Consider the following 12,400-nt stretch of genomic DNA (forward strand, 5'->3'; position numbering starts at 1 on the left):
AGTCTTAAAATAGTGTCCTGGTGTAGGTCCACAGTTAAGACGACAACTTGCCCGAATAATAGGGCTGGATATAGTTGTACTTGTTAATGTCTGAAAAGTTGGAGAAAACAAGGGAGTATGTTTAAATTAATATCATGTATCATACATGATTGTACTCCACTCCTATTCCTATTGATTACAATTATATAGAGATATACCTTATAAACAAATCAATTGGGTCCGTGCTGCGTCGGAGGGGCCACCGTTTGTGAATAATGTTACTGGTGTTCGTTCTATAAAAATAGAAAGAGGCTCATGTCACTTTTATACATATGCCTATCTGGGTCTTAGTGGGTCATATTTGGTTTTTAAGACTCACCGGGAGAGAAAACTCAATCGATCTCTGCAGTCGCGTGCTGGATATGCCTGGTCTGCTCTCGCAAAGTATCGGAAAATTCTCGCGATATCTAGAAATTTGTGTACAGATATATGAAATTCCCTATGAGTACTACAACTTTCTTTATTTTAATTCTGTTTAATCTTTATTATTTTAGATTGATGTTACTGTACATAAAGAACTATTAATTAATGTCTTGATTTCAATATGCGCTTGTTAATGTCTGTACTCGTACATATAAGCTGATGATGCTGTTATACATTTCTATTTATCACTCTCATCAAGGGCTATTTGTTTATACTTCGTCATTATCGTTATGCATCCAAAGGGACGCTATAACTGAAGAAACTACCAAACGCATACCGCACCGATGGTCGAATATGCCCGTTGCTTTAACAAATTTGCCCATAAAAAGAATTTAACAATCTGAATATTTTTCCACGATAGTATGTTATCAATCGAAAACCGCAAATCACTAATTCTCTAGAATACGGAAAACTCTTTGCTACTACACCATCCATCGTGTGCCTACCATTATCAAAAGGACCGGCCTCCCTGCTCCTCCGCTCGTAGCGTCCGGGATTCTTCAGTTTTAAATTAAAAGTATTTCCGGCTCGCCGCCATGACTTAAATACAAACGGCATCCCTATTGGTCCCTGCAAGGTATCCTGTTATTGGCTAAACTCAAGTCACGTGATCGCGGTTTCCTGAATAAACAATCTTTATGGTCTTTTCCTATATAAAAATATGTACAAATTTATATAAGAGTATGTTTAGATGTTTTAAAATATGTAGGGATTATAAGTAAATATTATTATTACTCTCAAGCATGATTAATTTTACCGCACCATCGTGCTTCGTGTTACCGTGTTCAGCCTTACCTTGCTATTTCCAATATTGCTTAAGCAAAATTTATAAAGTTACAGCGATTTTGCTTGCATAATCCCTAGGCGAATCGTTTCGTTTTATATAGCTGCATATGATATACCGTAATAGTTCCGATTATATCTGTCATCCACTTCGATGATTACCTAACGCTAAATGCTGTTCTTGCTTCGGGGTATGGCTGTTATTACCGCACCGTCGAATCTAGTATTGACAAATACGGCCATCCCTAACTCATTTCAATATTGCTTTTTGGCAAAATTTATTTATATATATATATATATATATTATTAATTTATATAATCACAGCCATTTCTTTATGTAGTGCATGAGCAAATGAATAGGTTATTATATAACAGCCTCTGATAAGCCATAATAATAATGACTATATCTACTGTTCTCATCATTAGTTTAATGAACTTTATAAAAAACTTTTTTTGAATGAAAAAAAGGAAAGCTTTTTTTCAACAAAGAAAGCTTTATTCCACTAGTGATAGGTCGGGGGGTGAAAGTTGATAAAGTCCAGCTTACTAATGGTGTGGTCTTTGTCAGTTCAACTTCCCGGCTATTCAGTCCCAGTCTAACACTGTTTAGCCTTGACATAAAGTACTGCTCACGTTTTTGTACGTTTTTGGTTTAGGTCTCCCCCTCTGGCATTCATGGTGACTGCTTCAAGGCAGCACCATTGAAAATCTTTAATGTCATGACCCTCTGTTTGCCAGTGCTCAGTTAAAGGTGCACCTTTCTTTTGGGTCCTTATTGCTGATTTATGTTCATTCATACGAACGCGTACCTCATGTAACATCTCACCTATATAGATCAGGTCACATGGGCAGCGGATCATATAAATGACATTTTTGGAGCGACAGTTCATAAAGCTTTTTATTGCAACAGAGTTATTCTTGTTTTTAATGTTATTACCTTTGATGATATCTTTACAATTGGAGCATCCTGCACAGGGGATGGTACCAGTTGGAAGGGGCGCTTTATCTATACTCTGTTGCCGAAAGTTGTTGTTGTCTCTGTATGTATGCACTATGCTGTCACAAATAGTACGGCTTCTGCGATATGAGAACATTGGTTTAGGAAGATTGTTATGTTGTTTATCATTAATAAGGTGCCAATTTCTATTAATGATATTTTTGATTTTGTTGCTCACTGAGCTGTAATTAGTGACAAACATGAGAGATTGGGCGTTGGTATCTGTTTTCTGTTTGGTGCTTAGCTAGCTCTCCCTATCATAGTATTTTGCCCGTTTGTAAGCATGTCTCACCATACGCTTTGGGTATCCTCTGTCTAAGAACTTTTGTTTGAAGATCATAGCGTGTCTATCAAAATCCTGAGTTGTTGTGCAGTTACGTTTAAGACGCAAGAACAGACCAAAAGGGATATTGTTGACTTGACTGGGAGGATGATTACTGGTGAAATGGAGCATCGTGTTCTTATCGGTTGGTTTTGTAAATAGCTCAACATTGATCTGTCCGTCGACAGGTTTGATAATTAAGTCAAGAAACTCACATCGTAGTCTGTCAAAGTGGGAAGTGAATTTCAGGTTGTCATCTCCTAAATTTAACCAACTGATAAATTCTTCCAGAGTTTCTGAAGGGCCCGTCCAAATAAAAAAAACATCGTCAATATAACGGGACCAGTTGGTAATATTTTCAAAAAATGGTGCTAAACTGTTAAAAATGTGATATTCTTCAAATCTGGAAACATAGAGGCATGCCAGACTGGGAGCACAGGTTGCTCCCATGCTGGTCCCCTTGGTTTGTTTGTATAGGTCTTTGTTAAATAAAAAAATGTTGTTTTTAAGCACTATAGATACAAAATCAATAATAAAAACTTCATGGGCATTTAGGTCTCTGTCTTCTGTACGAGGCATGGATTTGATCATTTCAATAGTGGCGTCCTGTGGAATATTAGTATATAACGCCTCGATATCCAATGTAACCAAGAACTGGGTTGTCGGGTTATATTTGAGACCTTCTAGTTTTTGTATAATAGATGTAGTGTCTTTAACATAAGCCTTTTGAGCCACAACAAGAGGCTGTAAAAATACATCTACATACTTACTCAAAGGCTCGGTGAGGGAGCCAATGCTGGAAACTATTGGACGCATAGGTGGATTAGTCATACTTTTGTGGACCTTGGGGAGTCCCTATAATGCTGGAGTAGTGGGATTAATACTATTGAGGAAGATGTATTCCTCTTCACATATTACCTCGTTTTCTTTTGCATGTTGTAATAAAGTATGGATTGTTGTTTTAAGAAGAGTACATTCATTAAGATTAGATGGTTTGTAATGTTCTTTATTGTGTAGTAGGGAGTACATCCTGTTATTATAATCTGTGGTATCCATAACAACGATACCTCCACCTTTATCGGCTGGTTTGATTGTTAAATCAAAGTTATTTTGTAATGTTGAGAGAGCAGCTCCCTCAGCTTTGGTAAGATTATATTTAGTCCATTGTTTCTGATTTAACAGATCATCTACACTTTTGTCTACACTGCGCTCAAAGGCCTCGATATCCTTCGGGACCATATTGATGTTAGGAGTCCAGGATGATTTATTCTTCAACCCAGATTTGTTAGAGCCAATTTGCCTGTCTTTACCTTCAAAGAAAATTGTCAAATGGATCTTCCTAAAGAAACCCTGAAGATCTCTTTCAAGTGAATATTTATCAATAGTTGTAGAGGCAGCAAAACCTAGACCTTTCTCTAAGAGGGTAATTTCGCTGTCTGACAGGGCATATTTTGAGAGATTTATTATAGGAGCTTTCTTTGAGTTATCTACTCCCAATTTTTCCGGCTCCTCGTATGAGGACGTCAAAGGAACTGGGGGGTCTGATTGTAATTGCCCCGTCCCCTTCCTTTTCCCCGTTGTTGGCCAAAGGTCTGTTGGCGTGAGTCTAAAAAAGAGAGCCCTTCTTTGTTGGAACCTGTGGGTGTCTCCTTTAGATTTCTGCCATCATCTTGACATTCCACGCCTGAGTCTGTACTAGAGTAGGAAGTGTCAAAAAACCTAACTCTCTTCCATATTGAGGCAACATTTCCTGGTATTACACCTGCGGTTTGGAGAACTGGACTTGGAACAGGTAATGGCAGCAGCAATATGGGATCATGGGAGTTAACGGCCACTGAAAATGGGTAGTGTTTAGCCTTTGTAGAGGTTCTCCTGAGAGGGTTACAGAAAGAAATGACATAGGCTATCGAGAGTAGGGTGAGGGGAAGAAATGTTTCAAGCCTAAGAAACTCTCAGCTCTGTTGCTGCATCCAGAGGGATGCATGGGTCAGCAGAAATGTAGGAAACAAGGTAATGTGAATGATGGGCCTTGCAGTTACAGGATAACTTATTCAGAGACAGGCAATATTGAATATCTATCACATAATGGATTTCTGGAGCAGAAAATAAAGGGTGACTTATAGAAACAGGGCTGCAATCCAAATCATGACGAGGATCAAATATTAATGGGTTTACGAAATTGAGAGCTACACAAAACGATATATAGCTATAGGAATTGAGGCAGAGGGGAAAGGGTTAGAGAGGCATGCATCTGTATCCTAGATTTCGCTATGCATAAACTATGGCAATGTTGAAACATTTTGAATTCAATATTAGCTGCACAATAGATAAGTGACAGGAATCCTTACGGAGATGCTATCAGAAATAGAACCCCAACAAAGTATTTTGTTAAGTATTTTCGGGAAAGTTTACACATTCAAGATGAGTCTCAGCTTAATGAAGTATGTTGCACAGTCCATGAACAGTGCATAGATGGAAGACAAGTAAACTGTAATATAAAACGTTTCCCTCTAAACACAACTACATTTCATCTGAATAAAATAGAAACAGTGCTATAATGTTTCAACTTCTTGTTCAGGAGCACAATGTAAAATTGATAGCCAATCAAAGTTACCATAAGAAAATATTGTTCTCACAGACAAATAAAGTTAGAGCAATCAGGCAAAGCAAATACGTTAAGGAGATAGCCAGGCCCAGGTTTAAGTGCAATGGAATGACACATCATCTATGGGAAAAAGAACCTCCTGCCATAGATTAAAATGATATTTCAAGTCACCAAGGAGTTCCGTGACCACATAAAGGAAAGAGGTTGAAGGCTGAGGGGCATATTACCAACAAATAGCGATATTTATTGCTACGTAGGGTTAGGGGCAATATTTTTATCGCCGCGCATCACCGGTTTTTATCGCTGAGATAATTTGCTATTAGCAAGGTTTATCTCAAAAGCGCTAAAAATCAGGAGAAATGCGTGAATATCGCTGAGAATACAGCGATATTCACGCATTAGCGACGAAATGCTCTTAGCCATGTTATCCACCTCCCATTGGATAACATGGCTAAGAACTGGTCTGAGCAGGCGTTGGTTTTTGGCGATAGCGGGAATATTTCCATCGCTACGCCTGCCTTGCTAATAGGCGATAGCGACGTTAGCGACTGCCTTCAGTCGCTAACAGGTTCGGTACGCCCACTTTGCATGTCATTAGCGATAAATATCGCTGACATTCAAAGCGGGCCCCAAACCGCTCGCTATCGCCTAAAAGCTGTCGCTAACATCAGTTAGCGACAGCTTGCTAATAGAGCGATAGAATTATCGCCGCTCAGTGGCCGAAAACGGCCGCTAAACCGGCTATAATTGTCTATCGCCCCCCTTGGTAATATGCCCCTGAGTTTCTTTACAAAGTCAGAGAACTGCGTAGTGACTTGCAGTATCATTTTAACATATGGTAGAGGTTATTTTATTGCCTATAATACATGGCCACACTGTCATCCTTCCCAGAAACTGCTTAAATCCTGACATAATGTATTTGCAGACACGAAGACTTAAATTAGAACATGTATCATAAAATTTAACACACCACAAAACAGTTTTTATGGTGTTACAAAAAGATATTTGAATCAGTTTAATGTAAGTCAGGTTAAATAATAGGTCAGATTGTGTAGAACCAGGTAGAGATTCTATTTTTCCTATAGTGACTTATAGCACAAAAAATAAACATGCTGTTTTGTAATTGCATTCATATAGATCTTACTACCTCTGACGAAGCATTTAAGTGCTTTATATGGGCCAGTATGCTGCTCTTAAAATGAGGGATAGTGTTTTATTTCAGTGGTTATTGAAATTAGTTATGTACTCCTAAGGAAACCATTCCATACTTATACTCAGATTTTCACGTGGTAGCTTAATTTAGTAGAGGTGGGTGTGATATTTATTGGGAGTAGGATACATGTATTGATGCAAATTATTGGTAGTAGGTGACGTGCCAAAGATAAACCTGCCTGTGCTTTTCCATGCATGATCCATGCACTGTGCCTGGAGCCTTGGCGGTTTCATCTCAGATGGTCCTAAACAGATAGTGTTTTCAGATATGGAGCTGACTTATCCTAACTACTCTACAAATTCTCAGAGCCCTTTTTTACTCCACGGAGAAACCCTACTATGATAAAGCTGACCCCTCATGTTGTTTACATTTTACACTTTTGTCCTCGATAACCGCAGTCTCGACATTCATGACTACTTAAAGGTATTTAGGCAATCAGCATTATTATTTTTTGTCTTTAATAAAATGTATTAAGTAAATAACAATTACAAAGAAATAGGCCATGAAAAACGATATATGTGTAATATCATAGAAATAGAGAAAAAGCCAATAAAACAGAGTAGAAAGCTGTTTTCATTTTAGCAATAACATAGGAATAAAGGGGAGGGAGGAAAAAAGAAAAAGGAGTATAATACCATTTTATAATTGAAGATCGTGAGAACAAATTATAAACTTATTAAAGAAGCAATCCAATACTAAAAACAACAGAAATACAATCCAATAATGAAAGGAAAAGGGAAAAGTAATGTAGGGGAGAAAACAGAGACTATAATGGTTTATGGAGGCTGAAAATTCACAGAATGATTACTTAACATGAATTGAAAACTTCATTAAATAATTGGTTAATGATGACCAAAATAAATCCCTATTTACATACGGTTTAACAGAGGAGGCAAATGCAATATCTAATCTATGATAATGACAAAGTTTGTTCCACCAGGACTTCTCTGAAAGTTTAGTAGATCATTTCCCTTAAGTGAGATTTGCTGGAAGGCTAAGGCCAACATCGAGTCAAATACACCTTTTTCATGTAAAGACAATCCCAATGACCCGGATAAACTTCCTGTAAAAAGAATAGTATTTGATAAAGGAATATGTAGGTTAAAAATAGCTGAAAGGTGCTTCCAAACACCCTTCCAAAAGGAAGAGACAGTGGGACAATAAAATAGTAGGTGCATCAAATCAGTCATAGGAAAATGACAGGTCCAACAAGCCTTATCAATAGTATGTGTAAAATTAGCTATGGATGAGGGCGTAAAATACAATCTATGGTAGAGAAAGAACATGAACTGAGTAGTGGAGGCAGATCTAGAAATCTCCAAACACCTACCCAATAGTCTGTTCCAAAAATGTATGCTCCAATCACAGCCCAGATCTGTCTCCCAAGCAGTCTCTATCTTAGATTTAGAACGAACAACATCAGGGGTAAGAAGATCCTAAAACAAGCTTTAGGAAATACAGTTAATACTTTGAGTAGTGGATCTACTATGGGAGTAGGTTTAATAGAGGCGAGAGAATAAAAACATCTAGGATTATTCCCATAAGGGTTAAAAATTTGTGCCAGAACGACCACGGACATTTAAAGGTGTTCTGAAATTGAGGAAAGGAACATGGAGGTACACAATCACACATATCCTGAACCCAGATAATTCCCTTAAGTCTCCAGGATTTCCGAAAAGAGGCCTATTAGTAATGGTAATGAGACGATTGCACCAAAGGGGAGACTGAAGGAGAGCATCCCTAGAGATGATTTCCAATTGATAGTGAGATTTTAATAATGAACAAGTGTGTTTAAACAACAGAAGGGAGGTAACATTGACCTTTGTTGTGAAGGCAAGTACTTCCTTAACAGAAAAAGGTGCAAGTAAAGATCGTTCAATTGTGCCCCACAAAGGTGTAAAAGGGGAGACTTCAGTAAGAAGCCATTTAGAAGCTATTCAAAGACAAAAGGCCTTGTGGTACAATCAAAATTCGGGAAAATTCACTCCTCCCATAGATTTAGGTTTACGAAGATGTGACAGGGAAATTCTAGATTTTTTATTGTTCCATAAAAATTTAGAGAGAAGAGAATTTTTTTTAAATAGAAATTCAGGGTGTGAATGGGAATCATAGAAATATATAGTAATAATCATTTTACCAGAACCAAGATGTCCCCACCAAGAGAGAAAGAGAGGGTTCCAGGAGGAGAGAAGTTTAGAAATGCGATTCAGCACTTCCTTCATATTTATTTTAACTGAATCTAATATGGAGTTTTTAAACCAAATGCCTAAGTATTTAAATTTAGAGCTTTTCCAGCAGAACCCAGTGGCATCAAAATAATGTTTAAAACAAAATTCGGTGATGTCTGAATTTTATAACCTGAAACAAGGAAGACATCTGAAATTTCTTGCAAAAGAGGAGGGATAGAAGTTTTGGGATGAACTGTGAAGAGTAAGATATCATCTGCATAGGCAGATAACTTCAAATGTTGATCACCATAAATAAAACCAGAAATAGACGTATTCTGGCGGATATAAGATATAAAGGGTTCAAGTGATAAAATAAAAAGGAGGGGTGAAAGAGGGCAACCTTGATGTACACCTCGCTGTAAATAAAAAGATTGAGGGACAAGACCATTAACTATGACAGATGCTTTAGGAACTGAATATAACAGAGAGATCAGAGAAATTAATTTAGGACCAAAACCATGCCAATGAAGAGTTTTAAATAAAAAGGACCAGTTCACTCTATCAAAAGTCTTTTCTGTATCAATGGAGGCTGCAGCTAAAGGATATGAAAGAGTTGAGGCCTTATTTAAAACATGTAATAAGAAACAAGAGTTGTCCGATGTTAACCTTAACGAAACCACAGTGCTCTAAACCAATTAGCCTGGGTAAAAGAGGCTCTTGACGCAACGCGTAATTTGGCAAAGATTTTATAGTCCACATTCACAAGGGAAATAGGACAATCATTTTTACACTATTTGGGATCCCGACCATCTTTATGGATTAAACAGATTGCAGCTTCTAAAAAAGTACCTTGTGCCTTACCAGTAGTATGAAAATATTGAAAGAGCTGTAAAAGTTTTGGGAAAAAAAGATTTGAGAAGTGTAAATAGAATTCTACCCTGAAACCATCTGGGCCTGGAGTTTTATTTTTCTTAAGAAGACTTAAAGATTGAGATATTTTCAGGACAGATAAATCAGATTCTAGAGGAGCAAGGTATAGGTCTACATGAGATGAGGATGGGGCGTGATCAAGATATGTATCGATAGAGGAGGGATGTGAAGAGGACTCTCGGGTACATAGAGTTTTATAAAATTCCATAAATTCATTTAAAATGTCCTGATCTTTAAAAAGGAGTTTTCCGTCTGATGAATAAATGGAATCTATCAAAACATGTTCCTTCAGGGATTTAAGATAATTAGCCAGGAGCTTGCCATCTTCATTACGTCCACCAAATAATCGTTCAGAGAAGAACCGTTGCAGCATTATCAGTAGTTGTTTTATTAAAGTCGAGTTTCGCGCGAACATTCTCAAGTCGAGTTTCGCGCGAACATTCTCCTGTAACGCAGAGTAAGATAAGGAGGTATAAAATTGGTGCTCTAAACATTTGATATTGGCTATCAAAATCTTTTGCTGATTAATTAAGTGTTTCTTTTTCTTGGAAACAAAGCCTATAATAAAGCCACGTGCTGTAGCTTTAAAAGTGTCCCAAAGCAGTGAAGGAGAAGTATCTGGAGACGTATTTAAAGAAAAGAATTCCTCCATAAAGGAAATGAAAGAAGAAGAAAAAAGTGGATCCTTCAAAAGAAAATTATTAAACCTCAATCTAGAAGATTTGAGGTGTGAGCAGAGCAAGTCGAAACCAGCAACAACCGGGGCATGGTCAGAAATGACAATGGGCTCATTTGAGGAGGAAGTGAGGTTTTGTGTTGTGCCAGGAGAAAGGAAAATGATGCCATGTGGGGGAGAGAAAAAAGAGAATTCTGTATTGTCAGGGTTACAGAGTCTCCAAGCATCCACACGGTGTGTCTGAGATATTATACTTTGGAATTGTTTGTGGGTCCTGTGAGGGATAAAACAAACTTGGGATTGTCGATCAATGAAAGTGTCAAAAACTGGGTTACAGTCACCTCATAAAATAAACAAGCATTGGCATAGCCAATAGGTAGCACCTTTGGGAACTTATACGTGTTTAGCCAGAGATAATTACTTTACCTATGTCTTTAAGCTGTGCTGTACAGAAGTTTGCAGCATGCTGAAAACGTATAATAAAGAAGAGTCAGAAGCATTTTTGTTACCTTAGATATGACCAAAAAAGCGTTATGTACAACTAAAAACCATATTAAAAAGTATTAAAATTAATGTCTTGAGTATTTTTCGTCCTGTCAATGCTGGCTAATTGTATCTGCCTGTCCCAATGGTTGATTTTTGTGGGTTTTGTTGTTATGGGGGCATAAATATCAGGAGGGTGAAGGTCAGTCAGTAAGTCAGTGAGAGTGAGAATCAGTCAGTGAGAGGGAATGAGAGTGAGAGAGTGAGTCAGTCAGTGAGTGAAAGAGAGTGAGTCAGTGAGATAGTCAGTCAGGGAGAGTGAGTCAGTCTTTTAGCGAGAGTCAGTCTTTTAGCAAAAGTCAGTCTTTTAGCAAGAGTCAGTCTTTTAGTGAGAGAGAGTGAGAGTCAGTGAGAGAGAGTCAGCTAGAGTCAGTCAGTGAGAGAGAGTCAGTGAGAGAGAGTCAGTCAGTCAGTGAGAGAGAGTGGGAGAGGGAGTCGGAGAGAGGGAGTCTGTGAGAGGGAGTCAGTGAGAGGGAGTGAGTATCTGTGAGAGTCTGTGAGAGAGGGTCTGTAAGAGTCTGCGAGAGAGTGTGAGAGAGTATCTGTGAGAGAGTGCTTGTGAGTGTCTGTGAGAGAGTGTCTGCGAGAGTCTGTGAGAGACTGTCTGTGAGAGAGTCTGTGAGAGTGTCTGTCAGATTGTCTGTGCAAGTCTGTGAGAGAGTGTCTGTGAGACAGTGTCTGTGAAAGTCTGTGAGACAGTGTCTGTGAGAGAGTGTCTGTGAGAGTGTCTGAGAGAGAGTGAGAGAGAGTGTCTGTGAGAGAGTGTATGTGAGAGAGTCTGTGAGAAACTCTGTGAGAGTCTGTGAGAGAGTCTGTGAGAGAGTGTCTGAGTGTTTGTGAGAGTCTGTGAGAGAGTGTCTGAGAGTGTCTGAGTCTATGAGAGAGTGTCTGTGAGAGAGTGTCAGTGAGAGAGTGTCTGGGAGAGAGAGTCTGTGAGAAAAGTTTGTGAGAGTGTCTGTGAGAGTCTGTGAGAGTCTTTGAGAGAGTGTCTGTGGGAGAGAGTCTGTGAGAGAGTCTGTGAGAGAGAGTCTGTGAGAGAGTGTAATTGAGAGAGTGTGAGAGTGTCTGTGAGAGAGTGTCTGTGAGAGAGTGTCTGAGAGAGTGTCTGTGAGAGAGTGTCTGTGCGAGTGTGTCTGTGAAAGTGTCTGTGAGAGTCTGTGAGAGAGTCTGTGAGAGTGTCTGGTAGATGGCTGTGAGAGAGAGTCTGTGAGAGAGTGTCTGTGAGAGTGTGAGAGTCTGCGAGTGAGTGTCTGTGAGAGAGTGTCTGTGAGACTGTGTCTGTGAGAGTCTGTGAGAGAGTGTCTGTGAGAGTCTGTGAGGGAGTGTATGTCAGAGAGTGTCTGTGAAAGAGTCTGTGAGAGAGTGTCTGTGAGAGAGTCTGTGAGAGTGTGAGAGAGTGTCTGTGAGAGAGTGTCTGTGAGAGTCTGTCTGTGAGAGAGAGTCTGTGAGAGAGTCTATGAGAGAGTGTCTGTGAGAGATTATCTGTGAGAGAGTGTCTGTGAGAGTGTCTGTGAGAGAGTGTCTGTGAGAGTCTGTGAGAGAACATCTGTGAAAGTCTGTGAGAGAGTGTCTGTGAGAGTCTATGAGAGAGTGTCTGTGAGAGTCTGTGAGAGTCTGTGAGAGAGTCTGTGAGAGAGCCTGTGAGAGAGTGTCTGTGAGAGAGTTTCTGTGGGAGAGTGTCTGTTAGAGAGTCTGTGAGAG

Source organism: Lissotriton helveticus, chromosome 1_1 (assembly GCF_964261635.1).
Source record: "Lissotriton helveticus chromosome 1_1, aLisHel1.1, whole genome shotgun sequence".
Lineage (NCBI taxonomy): Eukaryota > Metazoa > Chordata > Amphibia > Caudata > Salamandridae > Lissotriton > Lissotriton helveticus.